The sequence below is a fragment of the Pipistrellus kuhlii genome, unplaced genomic scaffold, assembly GCF_014108245.1.
Source record: "Pipistrellus kuhlii isolate mPipKuh1 unplaced genomic scaffold, mPipKuh1.p scaffold_m20_p_8, whole genome shotgun sequence".
NCBI classification, from domain to species: Eukaryota; Metazoa; Chordata; class Mammalia; order Chiroptera; family Vespertilionidae; genus Pipistrellus; species Pipistrellus kuhlii.
Window position 1 is genome coordinate 600,384 of NW_023425584.1, and position 12,041 is coordinate 612,424.

Sequence of the window (12,041 nt, forward strand, 5' to 3'; positions counted from 1 at the left end):
CGCGCTCGGGGCTGGGGGCCGGGGGCTGGGGGGCAGCTCGCCGCCGGGGGCAGGTTGGACACCAGAGGAGGCAGAAGGGAAAAACGAAGAGAAAGTGTGTCAGGGCCGGGCGGGCGGGGGAGGGAAATGCAAAACCCGACAGGAAATGAGGCTGAAAATGCAAAAAGTTAGAGAAGGCGATAAGGCGGAGGGGCGGGGCGGGCGCAGGTGGTGGGCCCGGGCGGGCGGGCAGGGCCCGTGGCCAGGCCGCTGCCCAGCGGGGAGACGGACCCCGTCAGCCCCTCCCAGCGCTGGAACCTGCCGGGCGGCTGTGGCCTCAGGAGGGGCCCCAGAATGGAGGGGAGCACGGAGCCCAGGCTGGACCCTCCCGGCCTCCTCCCGCCTCCCTCTGTTCCAGCAGCTTCCAGGGCGGCCAGTCCCCGTGCCTCCCAGGGCCGCCCAGGAGGGATCACTGACCGGGCTGTCACCCCCCAGCCCCCCAGCCTGTGGGGGAGACTGGGATCTCCGTGTCCTCTCCGTTCAGCGCTTGACCCCCAGGACGCCGAGGCCCGGCGGTCCCTGAGTCACCCCAACACCCGGCCCGGCGGCACAGGCAGGCTCGGGGTCTGGGCCTCCACGCCCGCGTCCCTCTTGGTCTGCCAGGCCTCAGTTTACCCCCACCCCCTAGAGGACGCCCCTCCTGCTCCTCTCCGGGTCCGAGGCCCGAGGAGGGCCCTGGGCCTGGGGGAGGAGCCTGTGAGGTCAGCGCTGAGCAGGAAGGTGCGGACCGCCTGCACGTGGCCGGAGGGAGCAGAGCCCAGCTCTTCGGACGCAGCTGGGCTGGGCACGCAGCCGGCGAGCGAGGCAGAGTGTGCTTCCTGCAACGAGTGTTCCAGAATGTACCAGGAGCCCCGCACAGAGCCGGGCGATGACCTTGGGGAGAGTCCGGAGTCCCTCGGCAGCCCATTCCTCTCGGGCGGCCGCCTTGGGAGCAGCGAGATTTATCTCCCAGGAAGGAAAACCGTTTGCATGTCTAATGGCTCGGGGCCGCTGGAGATGCCAGCCCCGCCGGCCGGCCCGGGTGCCAGGGAGACAGATGGCGGAGCCATGCCGGCTTTCACAGCTGAAACAAACAGCCCCCCACCTGCCCTCCCCTCCCCTCCAGGCCCGAGGGGGCCCAGCCTCGCTCTCGGGGGGGAGGGGGGGTCCTAACGCCGACGGAGGCTGGTTTACGGCTCCGTCTGAGCCGACTCTGTCCGGCCGTGTCTGCCCGGCGCTGACATACGGCGCTGTTCCTGGAACATGTGTAATTCAGCTCCAATTGCTCCGGCCGGAGGGCCACGCAGAGGAAAACACCGAGATTCATACTGGCTTTCAGGCGCGCGGCGACACGAGCAAAATTAACTCTGGTCAATAAGACCCTCCGCGAGGGATGGAGTGCTGGAGCGCTCTCCACGCTGGAGACTAATTCTGGGAGAGGAGCCGCCACCGGACAGGAATGGCAACCTCAGGGCGGCGGGCGGGGGCCGGGGCGGCGGGCGGGGCCGGGAGACACAGGCCAGGCTGTTATTTCTCTCCCGCTCCACTGGGAAGCTAGCAAAGCGCTCCCCGGCTGATCACCGGCTTCCATGCAGACGCAGGCGGAGCGGACGGTGTATCGGGCGGAGGGCGGAGGGCGTTGGGACCGCAGAGTCAGCCGGCTGCGGCCTGCTGAGGCCGCTGGAGGCCGGGCTGGGAGGCTGGGCCCAGGCCACGACCCCCGGGACAGCAGGCGGGCCTGGGACAGACGGGAGTGGGCGGGTGCGGACGCCGCGGCTCCTGGCGAGGGGCCGCTCTGAGGGACACGGCTCTGCGGACAGAGCCTCAGGCTTGTGGTGACCGGAGGGGAACACACAGGTGGGTGGGAGTGGGGTCCTGGGACGGGGGCACCACAGTTGGGGTGTTTCAGGGAGAGATGACCAAGGGGGCTGGGCCCTGGAGTGTGATCACTGGGGTCCGGGGCCAGCTCTGAGGGAGGCAGGGGCGGCAATCCCGCACCCTCTCCTCATGGTCCAGACGGCGAGGAGGCAGGGCTGCGGGCACGTGGCCGCGGACGACACAGGACACGCAGAGTGACGCGCTGGGCCTGGCGCTCCCTGTGCCCGAAGGCCGGTCACCGGGAGGCCAGTCGGGGCTCAGAGGGGCGTGTTGGGGAGACCAGGCAGGCCCCGTGCTGAGTGCTCTGGAGATGGGGGCCTTCCACCGGCCTGACGTGGGCATCGTGTGGGCATCACGTGTGAACCCGCGTGTCCTGGGCATCTGAGTAGGCATCATGTGTGCCCGGCGTGCCCAGGGCATTCTGGACCTGATGAGCCGGCTCACCGGGGAGGAGGGCCGGGAGGAGGGCAGGGTCACCGGGAGGAGGGCAGGGTCACCGGGAGGAGGGAGGGCCGGGAGGAGGGCAGGCTCACCGGGGAGGAGGGCAGGGTCACGGGGGAGGAGGGCCGGGAGGGGGGCAGGTTCACCGGGGAGGAGGGCCGGGAGGAGGGCAGGGTCACCGGGAGGAGGGCCGGGAGGAGGGCAGGGTCACCGGGGAGGAGGGAGGGCCGGTGGAGGGCAGGGTCACCGGGGAGGAGGGCCGGGAGGAGGGCAGGGTCACCAGGAGGAGGGAGGGCGGGGAGCAGGGTCACCGGGAGGAGGGCCGGGAGGAGGGCAGGGTCACCGGGAGGAGGGCCGGGAGGAGGTCAGGGTCACCGGGAGGAGGGCAGGCTCACCGGGAGGAGGGCAAGGAGGAGGGCAGGGTCACCGGGGAGCAGCCTCACAGGGCGTCGCAAAGCCGGCCTCACTAATGGGAACAAGCAGGCGAGCGCCGCGGGATGCAAAGGGACGGCTCGGCTGGAGGACAGGCCCTCGGGGCTCCCGCAGGGCAGCTGTCACCTCGGCTCCTCACGGGAGGAGCAGCCTGTCAGCAGGTCCCCCGGGAGTCTCCCCGCCGGCTGCCGGCTCCCGGCAGGGCCTTTCCCACGCGAGACATTGAGCTCCCGGAGGAGGCTCCGCAGTCTTGGTCAATGAGCAGGAAGGTGCGTCCTCCACGTCTCCTGGCCCCGCCGCCCGGCCGCCCGGCCGCCCAGCCGCCCGGCCGCCTGGCCCCCGGCCACCGGGAGGGCTGCTGCCAGGAAGCCCCTGTCCCGCCCTCAGGGTGGCACCTGCCGCACCCCTTCCCAGGAGAGCCAGCAGCTGGTGCCGTTCGGGGTCCCCCATTGCCAGGGCCCGGGCAGGGCGGTGTGAGGCCTTCCTAGGGGCGGGGTCGCGCTCGATAGCGCCCCCTGCCGAGTCCTGCGTGCCCCCGACAGCGACCCCTCAGGGCCCCCTGACAGAGCGGCTTCCCGGTCCCCCACCCCAGACCCGCAGCAGGGCAGGCTGGTGTCGGGAGGGTGTCTCCTGTCGGGCGGGAGCTGGTGGGCTGACGGGGCCGGGGCAAGAGAAGAGGGGCCTGTCCCCCAAAGACGGCCGAGTCCGAACTCCAGGCCCATTGACGGGGCCTCATGGAAACAGGGCTTTGCAGGCGGCCAGGTTCGGTGAGGCTGTCCCCCCTTGTGCCCATGTGCCCGGGGCCCTTCCCATGTGCCCGGGGCCCTTCCCCAGGGGGCGGGCATGACTCAAAGGGAGGGAGAGTGGGGGGGGGGAGCAGAGGCGGGTGGTGTGTCTGCAGGCCCGGACCAGGGTGCCAGCCACCCCGACGGCAGAGCGCGGCCTGGGGCAGGGCGGGCCCTCCCTCACCACCCGAGGAGCCCCTGCCCACCCCAGCTTCGGAGTTGGCAGCAGTGAGGCCTGGGCCCCTCGGCAGACGGACACCCCAGTGACCACGGGAGGCTGTGTGATGCTCAGACTCCGCTCCAGGACAGAGTGATGCTCACCAGGGACAGACCCGCCCAGTGCCGCCCGGTGATGTGAGAACAGGGCTCAGCCTGGGAAAGGAAGAGGGCGGGTCCCAGCGCTGCGCGGCAGGGGTGCGGCCGGGAGCCCGCGGGCCGCTTCCTGCAGGGCTGTGGGTGCCCTGGTGCTGTGCACACAGCCGGGAGCTGCCCCCTCACTCCCCCCCCCGCCCCCACACACACCCAGGCGCGGGCCTCCTGCAGGAAGAGGAAGCCGGGAGCCGAGATCACGGGCCTGTGCACGGCCCTCACTCCTGCGGGTCCACATCCCCTGTTAGCGCCCCCTCCTCCCCGCCCCCACCCAGGGCCCCAGGGGCTGGCACGGCCTCGCCTCCTGCTGCAGTGACGCAGGCGCTGAGCATGGGCGGCTCTAAGGAACTGTGAACACCTGGCCGGTCCAGGCGGGAGTCCGGGGTCTGGGCGGCCGGAGCACCAGGAGGGCTGCCTCCCGGACACTGAGGGCAGAGACCACCGAGAACAGCACCCGCCGCGTCTCCGGAGCGGAGTCAGGCTGAGGAGAGGCCTGTCTCAGACGGTGCCCTCAGCCCTCACAGGGACAGCGGACACGGGCGCCCTGGGGCTCCCCCCACGGTGATGTCACCTCCTGAAGTCCCCCGGGCTCTCGGACAGGATGCTCTCGCCCGGCTTCGGCTGATGGCTTAGGGGCCCCTCCTAGGAGCACTGCCGGCCCCGGCACAGCCCGGCCCACACCGCAGTGCGGGCTCCCGCGGGGCTGCGCTCCCGCAGGCGAGGGCCACGGGGCAGGGGGCAGAGAGCTGCGGGCCGGAGGCTCTATGACCTGATCTACATCACGCCCTTGAGGACGCAAAGCCTGACACCAGACCAAAGGGAAACACCCAGAGGGCAGCTGGCACTCTGGGCAGGCGCAGGGCGGCCCCACTGCCTGCCTCCCTCCCTCTCTCCTTTCCTTCCTTCCTTCCTTCCTTCCTTCCTTCCTTCCTTCCTTCCTTCCTTCCTTCCTCCCTTCCTTCCTCTCTTCCTTCCTCCTTCCCCCCTCCCTTCCCCCTCCCTCCCTCCCTCTTCCCTTCCCCCTCCCTCCCTTTCTCCTTCCTTCCTTCCTTTCTTCCTTCCTCCCTCCCTCTCTTCCTTCCTCCTTCCCCCCTCCCTTCCCCCTCCCTCCCTCCCTCTTCCCTTCCCCCTCCCTCCCTTTCTCCTTCCCCTCCTTCCTTCCTTCCTTCCTTCCTTCCTTCCTTCCTTCCTTCCTTCCTTCCTTCCTCCCTCCCTCTCTTCCTTCCTCCTTTCCCCCCTCCCTTTCTCCCCCCTCCCCCCTCTCCCCTCCCTCCTCCCCTTCTCTCATTAAGACGCCCTAAAGGTCTTCCATAAATTAACAGCCAGGGGCTGCCTCCCATCGCCATAGCAACAGGCTCTTTTCCCAGTGGCTCCCAGGCGTTGCCACCTAAGCTGTACTCGGGCTGGCGGCTCGGGCCTGTTCACCCTCAGACGCACCCTCTGCGCGGGGCCATGGGCGGAGCGGCGCTGTCTGCCTGGAAACAAAGGCACAGCGAGCCGAGGGCCACGGCGGGTGCCGGCTCCGCACCTGTGCTGGCGGGAACGGGTTTTCGTGCGAAGCCTTGGCCGGGTGACATGCATTAAAGCCGCACTTCCTTCCGTTTGTCACAGAGTCAGCCCCGCAGCAGAGACACGGTCTAATCAATCGCAGGAGGATGAACCGGCCCAGTGCCGGCGCGCATGGAGACGAGGCTCACGAGGCGGGAGGTGGGGAGGGAGGCCGGGAGGGAGGCTGGGGGAGGCCGCGGCCACGCTGGACTAATTCTATTTGTAACGGTAAAACCGACAAACCCATCTGGGTAGGCCCCTTCAAGCTCGATTTATTTTCCCCCTCAAATCAGTTTTATAAAAAAAATATATATATATATTATTGACTTTTTACAGAGAGGAAGGGAGAGAGAGAGTTAGAAACATCAATGAGAGAGAAACATCGATCAGCTGCCTCCTGCACACCCCCCACTTAGGATGTGCCCGCAATCAAGGTACATGCCCTTGACCGGAATCGAACCTGAGACCCTTCAGTCCGCAGGCCGATGCTGTATTAGAAATGTTGAAGCTAAATTGTGAAGAGCGGCTACAGCGTTCGGACAGGTTCAAGCCTCGGACTGACGAGAGGGCATGGTCCTCTCGTGGCAAAGCCCTCCAGCACAATCACAGCCAAAGGCTGAGGCTGTCAGCTTGACCCTATGGTCTGAACCTGTGGTCCCAGGTGCCTGAGCGATGAGGGCTGTGGAGGTGCAGCAAGAGCTGCCAAACAGAGCTTGATGGAGTTCACAGGTGCATGGAATTGAGTAGCTTGGAAACCCGTGAGAACGTTGTAAACATCTTGACCACGCCCTGCTTTGCCTGGTGGAATCTGGCTATAAAATAAAGACTCGGCTTGCAGGCCCTGGCGCTGTCTCTCCATCAGAGAGGGCAATGTCCCACCTGGCCCCAGCTGTATTCTCTTGTCTGTCTTCTTTAATCCTTCACCCCAGCCCACCCCGCCCCAGTTTCACCACTGGCCATGCTGGACGCGGGTCACTAAACAGCTTGGCTTGCTGCTCACTTCCTAGCCCTCACTCTTGACTTCTGCCTTCCAGACTCCTGTGGAGCTGTTAATAGAAATGGGAAGTGGTGCTCCCTGACCCCGACTGCGGCTCCTGACGTGCAGATCGGGCACTTGCTCCCGTGGAAAACCCCTCAGTGACCTCTGGCTCCTCTCCGCCTCCGGTCTCCATGGAGAAGTGGGAGAGCCCTCGGGGGCCAGAGACCGCCGCTGCCGCTGGCCTCTGAGAAGCCTGCTTGGGACGTGGGTGTGCGGCCACTCACCCTTTGGAGTAGGGGTGTCGAACTCAATCAGAGAAGGGGCCAAAATCTAAAATCCAGCCTAAATCGCGGGCCGAATGGTTTACTGAACAGTCATAAACTGTCATTGTGATGGAAACGCAGCGGAGTGCAGTGATGACAGCGCGGTGCGGGCCACATTGCAAGGCCTGGCGGGACGGATTTGGCCCGCGGGCCTTGTGTTTGACACATGTGCTTTGGAGGAAGCAGTGGGCGTGTCTCAGAGGGAAGGCCACAGCGGGAGGGCCTGAGAAAGGGCTTCTTTTCTCCGGAGAGAACAGCACAGTGTGCACTCCTGTTCCCGACCTTCCTGCCCAGAGCACCCCGAGGCCAGGCCGCACAGCCGCCCTGTGGTCCTGAGGGGAAGGCCCAGAGGTCGGCCACCATGGGGTTCTGACGTTGTAGGCAAACTGTGGCTCAAGAGCCACATGCGGCTCTTGGGCCCCTTGAGTGTGGCTCTTCCACAAAACACCACGGCCTGGGCGAGTCTGTGTTGAAGAAGTGGCGTTAGAAGAAGTTTAAGTTTAAAACATTTGGCTCTCCGAAGGAATGTCCATCGCTGTGCTGTTGGTACTGGGCTCTGTGGGCGGAGGGTCTGCTGCCCAGGGTCCCGGTGGCTGCACATTGGAAACCCAGCGCCGTGGCTCCCGGCGGCACTGGAGCTGGCTATCCGCGGCCCGGTGTGATTTCTGCCCCGCAGATTAATTAACTCAAACATTTTGATTTTCCCTTTAGAACTAGGCCATAATTCAGTTGCTTTAATTTAGTCTCACACTCTCTCCGGCCAAGGCGAGGAGGTGCTCTGTGGACGTCGTCCCGGCCTGGATTCCGGGGAACCGATCGCACCCGGAAGACATCACCGGTGTGAGACCGGCAGAGGCCGGTGGTCCGTGGCCCCTGGCTCTGGGTCCCGGCTCTGCCCGGTAGCTTGGGGGCGCCGGGCAGATGTCTGAGTCTCTCGCTCCTCGTGTGGCCTGTCTGCAGCGTGGGGATGTAGATTGTGTCCAGGCGTGGCCTTGCTCCTCTGGGGAAGGCTCTGAGAGCAGAGCCTGCTTCACACACATGAACAGGCGTGTGGCCTGGCCAGGCAGCTGGGGGGTCAGAGCATCGTCCCAGTACACGAGCTGCGAGCATGTTCCCCAGTCAAGAAGCAACCAATAAATGCCTAAGTGGAACAAATGAATGTGCTTTTCCCCTCTCTCCTTTTCTCGCTCTCTTTAAGATCAATAACAATAATATTACCTAATAATAGAGAAACATGTAAATTGACCGTATCTCTGCTAAGCCACCCCTTGGCGGAGAGGGGCCCCTCGCTGGAGGGAGGACCCTCATGCTGATGCGGGTCCCGCCCAGAGCAGCACAGCCCCGGCCGGCCGGGCTGGAGGGCAGGCGCATGAGGGCTTTCCGCGCTGGGCCTGAGGGACAGGAAGTCGCTGGGCCGGACCGCAGGCGAGGGGGTGGCCGGCAGCGCGGGGGTGTGGTCAGCCTCAGCCTGGCCGTGCCGGGAGGACCCGGCCTTCCCACGGTGACGGAGGGCCGGCCGGCCGCCCGCGATGGGGGGCTCTGAGGCCTGGACCATGGACACAGCCACGTCCCGGCTCCGATGCCACGGTTCCCGCGTGTGAGCGCCTCACTTCCGCTAAAGCACTTCCTCTCCCGGGGAAGGGGACCATCTCTGCTCCTGGTCACCTGGGAGCCAGGCAGGCGGGGCAGGGAGGGCCCCTGGTGGGTCTGGGGCAGTGCCCTCAGCAGGGCCCGCAGTGACTGCTGAGACGAAGGAGAGGATCAGGCACCCTGAGTCGGCCCGGCCCCAGCCACGCAGCCGCGGCTCACCGGGCCCCGGCCAGCAGAGGGCGCTGGCGCCTGCCTGGGGGCCCTCCCGGGAAAGCGAAGTCCTCCACAGACAGTGTCCCGGGGGAGACTGACCAGAGAGCGGACGGTGGCCCAGGAGGGGACGGGGGCCAGTGGGGAGCAGAGACCACAGTTCCACGGAGGCACCGCGTGGCCGAGAGGCACCCACGCCCCCCGGCCGCCCCCCAGCCGCCCGCCTGTGCTCCCCCTCCCTCCCACGTGGCATGGGCAGCCTGTGTGACAGCAGGACGCTGGCAAGGCCGGAGCGACAAGGCGTTTCTCCCATGCTCTCGGGGTCCCTAGCCGGGAGGGCCCCTCTGTGTGGGCTGAGAGCACCCACAGTCTGTGAACAGCCTGCGTGGGAGCAGCGAGGCCGCCAGCCGACCGCCTGACAGGGAGTGGTCTGAGGAGCCAGCCCGGCGCCGGTCCAGCCTTCAGATGGCACAGCCCGGTGATGTCCGGACAGCAGCAACCTCAGGAGAGACCCCGAGCCCGGAGCCCCCGCTCGGCCACGCCCAAGTCCCCGGCCCACAGACACGGGGCAATGCAGCTTCATTGTTACTTAAAGCCACAAAGCTGGGGGTCAGTTTGCTCACACGGCAACCAGAGGAGGTTGGTGAAGAGCAGGGAGGGCGGCTGAGAGGCGGCTCTGACTTGGGTAGTGAGTCTCTGCCACGGGTGCCACGTCTGTAAATCGGGGCAGTGCTGGGTGCCGGCTGACAGGGTGCTGTGGGCCCCACAGGCCTCGCGGTGTTGGTGTGAGCTGGTGTGATCCCCACCGGTGCGGGCAGCAGCGATGAGCCAGCGGGAAGGCACCGGGGCTGCTGGGTGGCAACGGGCTCAGGGTCAGGGGCTCCGGCATCTTCAGAGACGGCGAGGGGAGAGACGGGGAGGGGAGAGACAGGGAGGGGAGAGACGGGGAGGGGAGAGACAGGGAGGGGAGAGATGGAGAGGGGAGAGACAGGGAGGGGAGAGATGGAGAGGGGAGAAACGGGGAGGGGAGAGATGGAGAGGGGAGAGACGGGGAGGGGAGAGACGGGGAGGGGAGAGACAGGGAGGGGAGAGACCGGGATGGGAGAGACGGGGAGGGGAGAGACGGGGAGGGGAGAGCGTGGGGAGAGATGTCCCTCGGCTCCCACTCCTTTCACATGTAAACGGTCTTCCTATCGCCCGCTCCAGGTCTTTGTAGATTCTGGGGACAAGTTCTCCGTCAGATGTAATTGGCAAATCTTTCCTCCCGGATCCGGCAGCCTTCATTTTCCTAATGGCGTCCTTTGAAGTGCGGATGTTAATTTTAATGATGCCAATTTATCAACAGGCCGATGCTTTTAATGTCATGTCCAAAACTCTGTCTACCCCAGAGTCTTCAAGGTTTCTGTCCTAGAAGTTTCATAATTACAGTTCTTATATTTAGTCTGTGGTCCAGTTTTGAGTGAGTTTTTATACATTGCAGAGATAGGCCTGAGCTCGTGCATGTGAATATGAGTGTGTGTGTGTGTTTATGAGGGTGTGTGAGTGTGTGTGTGTATGTGAGTGTGAGTGTGTGTGTGTGTGTGTGAATGTGTAAGTGTGTGTATGAATGAGTGTGTGTATGTGAGTGTGTGTGTGTGTATGTGTGTGAATGTGTAAGTGTGTGTATGAATGAGTGTGTGTATGTGAGTGTGTGTGTGTGTGTGTGAATGTGTGTGTGTGTATGAATGAGTGTGTGTATGTGAGTGTGAGTGTGTGTGTATGTGTATGTGTGTGAATGTGTGTGTGTGTTTATGAGGGTGTGTGAGTGTGTGTGTGTATGTGAGTGTGAGTGTGTGTGTGTGTGTATGTGTGTGAATGTGTGTGTGTGTTTATGAGGGTGTGTGAGTGTGTGTGTGTATGTGAGTGTGTGTGTGTGTGTATGTGTGTGAATGTGTAAGTGTGTGTATGAATGAGTGTGTGTATGTGAGTGTGAGTGTGTGAGTGTGTGGTGTGTGGTGTGGGTGTGAGGGTGTGAGTGTGAGTGTGTGAGTGTGTGGTGTATGTGATGTGAGTGTGAGTGTAATGATGTGTATGTGAATGAGTGTGTGTATGTGAGTGTGAGTGTGTGAGAGTGTGTATGTGTATAAGTGTGAGTGTGTGTGTATATGTGTGTGCGTATGTATGTGTATGTGTATATGTGTGAATGTGAGTGTGTGTGTGAGTGTGTGAATGTGTGTGTGTTTATGAGGGTGTGTGAGTGTGTATGTGAATGTGTGTATATGTGTGTGAATGTCAGTGTGTGTGTGTGAATGTGTGTGTGTGTTTATGAGGGTGAGTGTGTGTGTGAGAGTGTGTGTGTGTGTGTTTATGAGGGTGAGTGTGTGAGGGAGTGTGTGTGTGTGTGTATGTGTGTGTGCGTGTGTTTATGAGGGTGAGTGTGTGTGTGTGTGTGTGTGAATGTCAGTGTGCGTGTGAGAGTGTGTGTGAATGTGTGTGTGTGTGTTTATGAGGTTGAGTGTGAGGGTGAGTGTGTGAGTGTAGGTGTGTGTGAATGTGTGCGTGTGTTTATGAGAGTGTGTGTGTGTGTGTGAGTGTGTGTGTGTGTGAATGTGTGTGAGTGTGTTTATGAGGGTGAGTGTGTGTGTGTGTGTGTGTGTGTGTGAATGTGTGAATGTGTGTGTGAGTGTACAGATACCCATTGTTGCACCCCTGCTGTGAAAAGCCTGCTGTCTGTCCTGTTGGGCTGTCTGTCGTGCACGGCCGGTGGGTCACAGGTGAGCGTGCCCCGGCGTGTCCGCGGGCTCCACGGTGGACGCCTGGTCCGCACTCCGGGCCCACGTCCCGATGCTGAGCATCACGGCGTGCAAAGCGAGTGGGATACGGCTCCGTTTTTCCTTTACAAAACTGTTTGGCCACGGGGGGTGTTCTGCGTCCCATTTGTACTTTAGGGCCAGCTTGTCAGCTTCTTAAACAACCCGCTGGGCTTTTAATAGGCCTTAGATTGGACCTATAGATCAATTGGGGAAACTGACAGCTTAACAATACTAAACCTTTTGATCCACAAATATGAAATATCTCTATTTATTTACATCCCTTTAGTGCCCGGGGGAGGGGAGACACCTGGACCCCACCCACCTGAGCCCCCTCCACTCCCACAGGGCGGCCCTCCTGTTCACTGATCGGGGCAGCTGATAGCTGGGTCAGGGTGAGGAGGGGGTAGGGGTGTAACCAGGTCAGGATGAGGGGCTGTAATTGGGTCAGGGTGAGGGGTGTAGCCGGGTCAGGGTGAGGGGTGTAACCGGGTCGGGGTGAGGGGTGTAGCAGGGTCAGGGGGAGGGAAGGGGGCTGTAGCCGGGTCAGGGGGAGAGGTGTTACGGGGTCCGGGTGAGGGGTGTAGTGGGTCAGGGTGAGGGGGCCATAACGGGGTCCGGGTTAGGGGGCTGTAACCGGGTCAGGGGGAGGGAAGGGGGCTGTAGCTGGGCAGGGGGA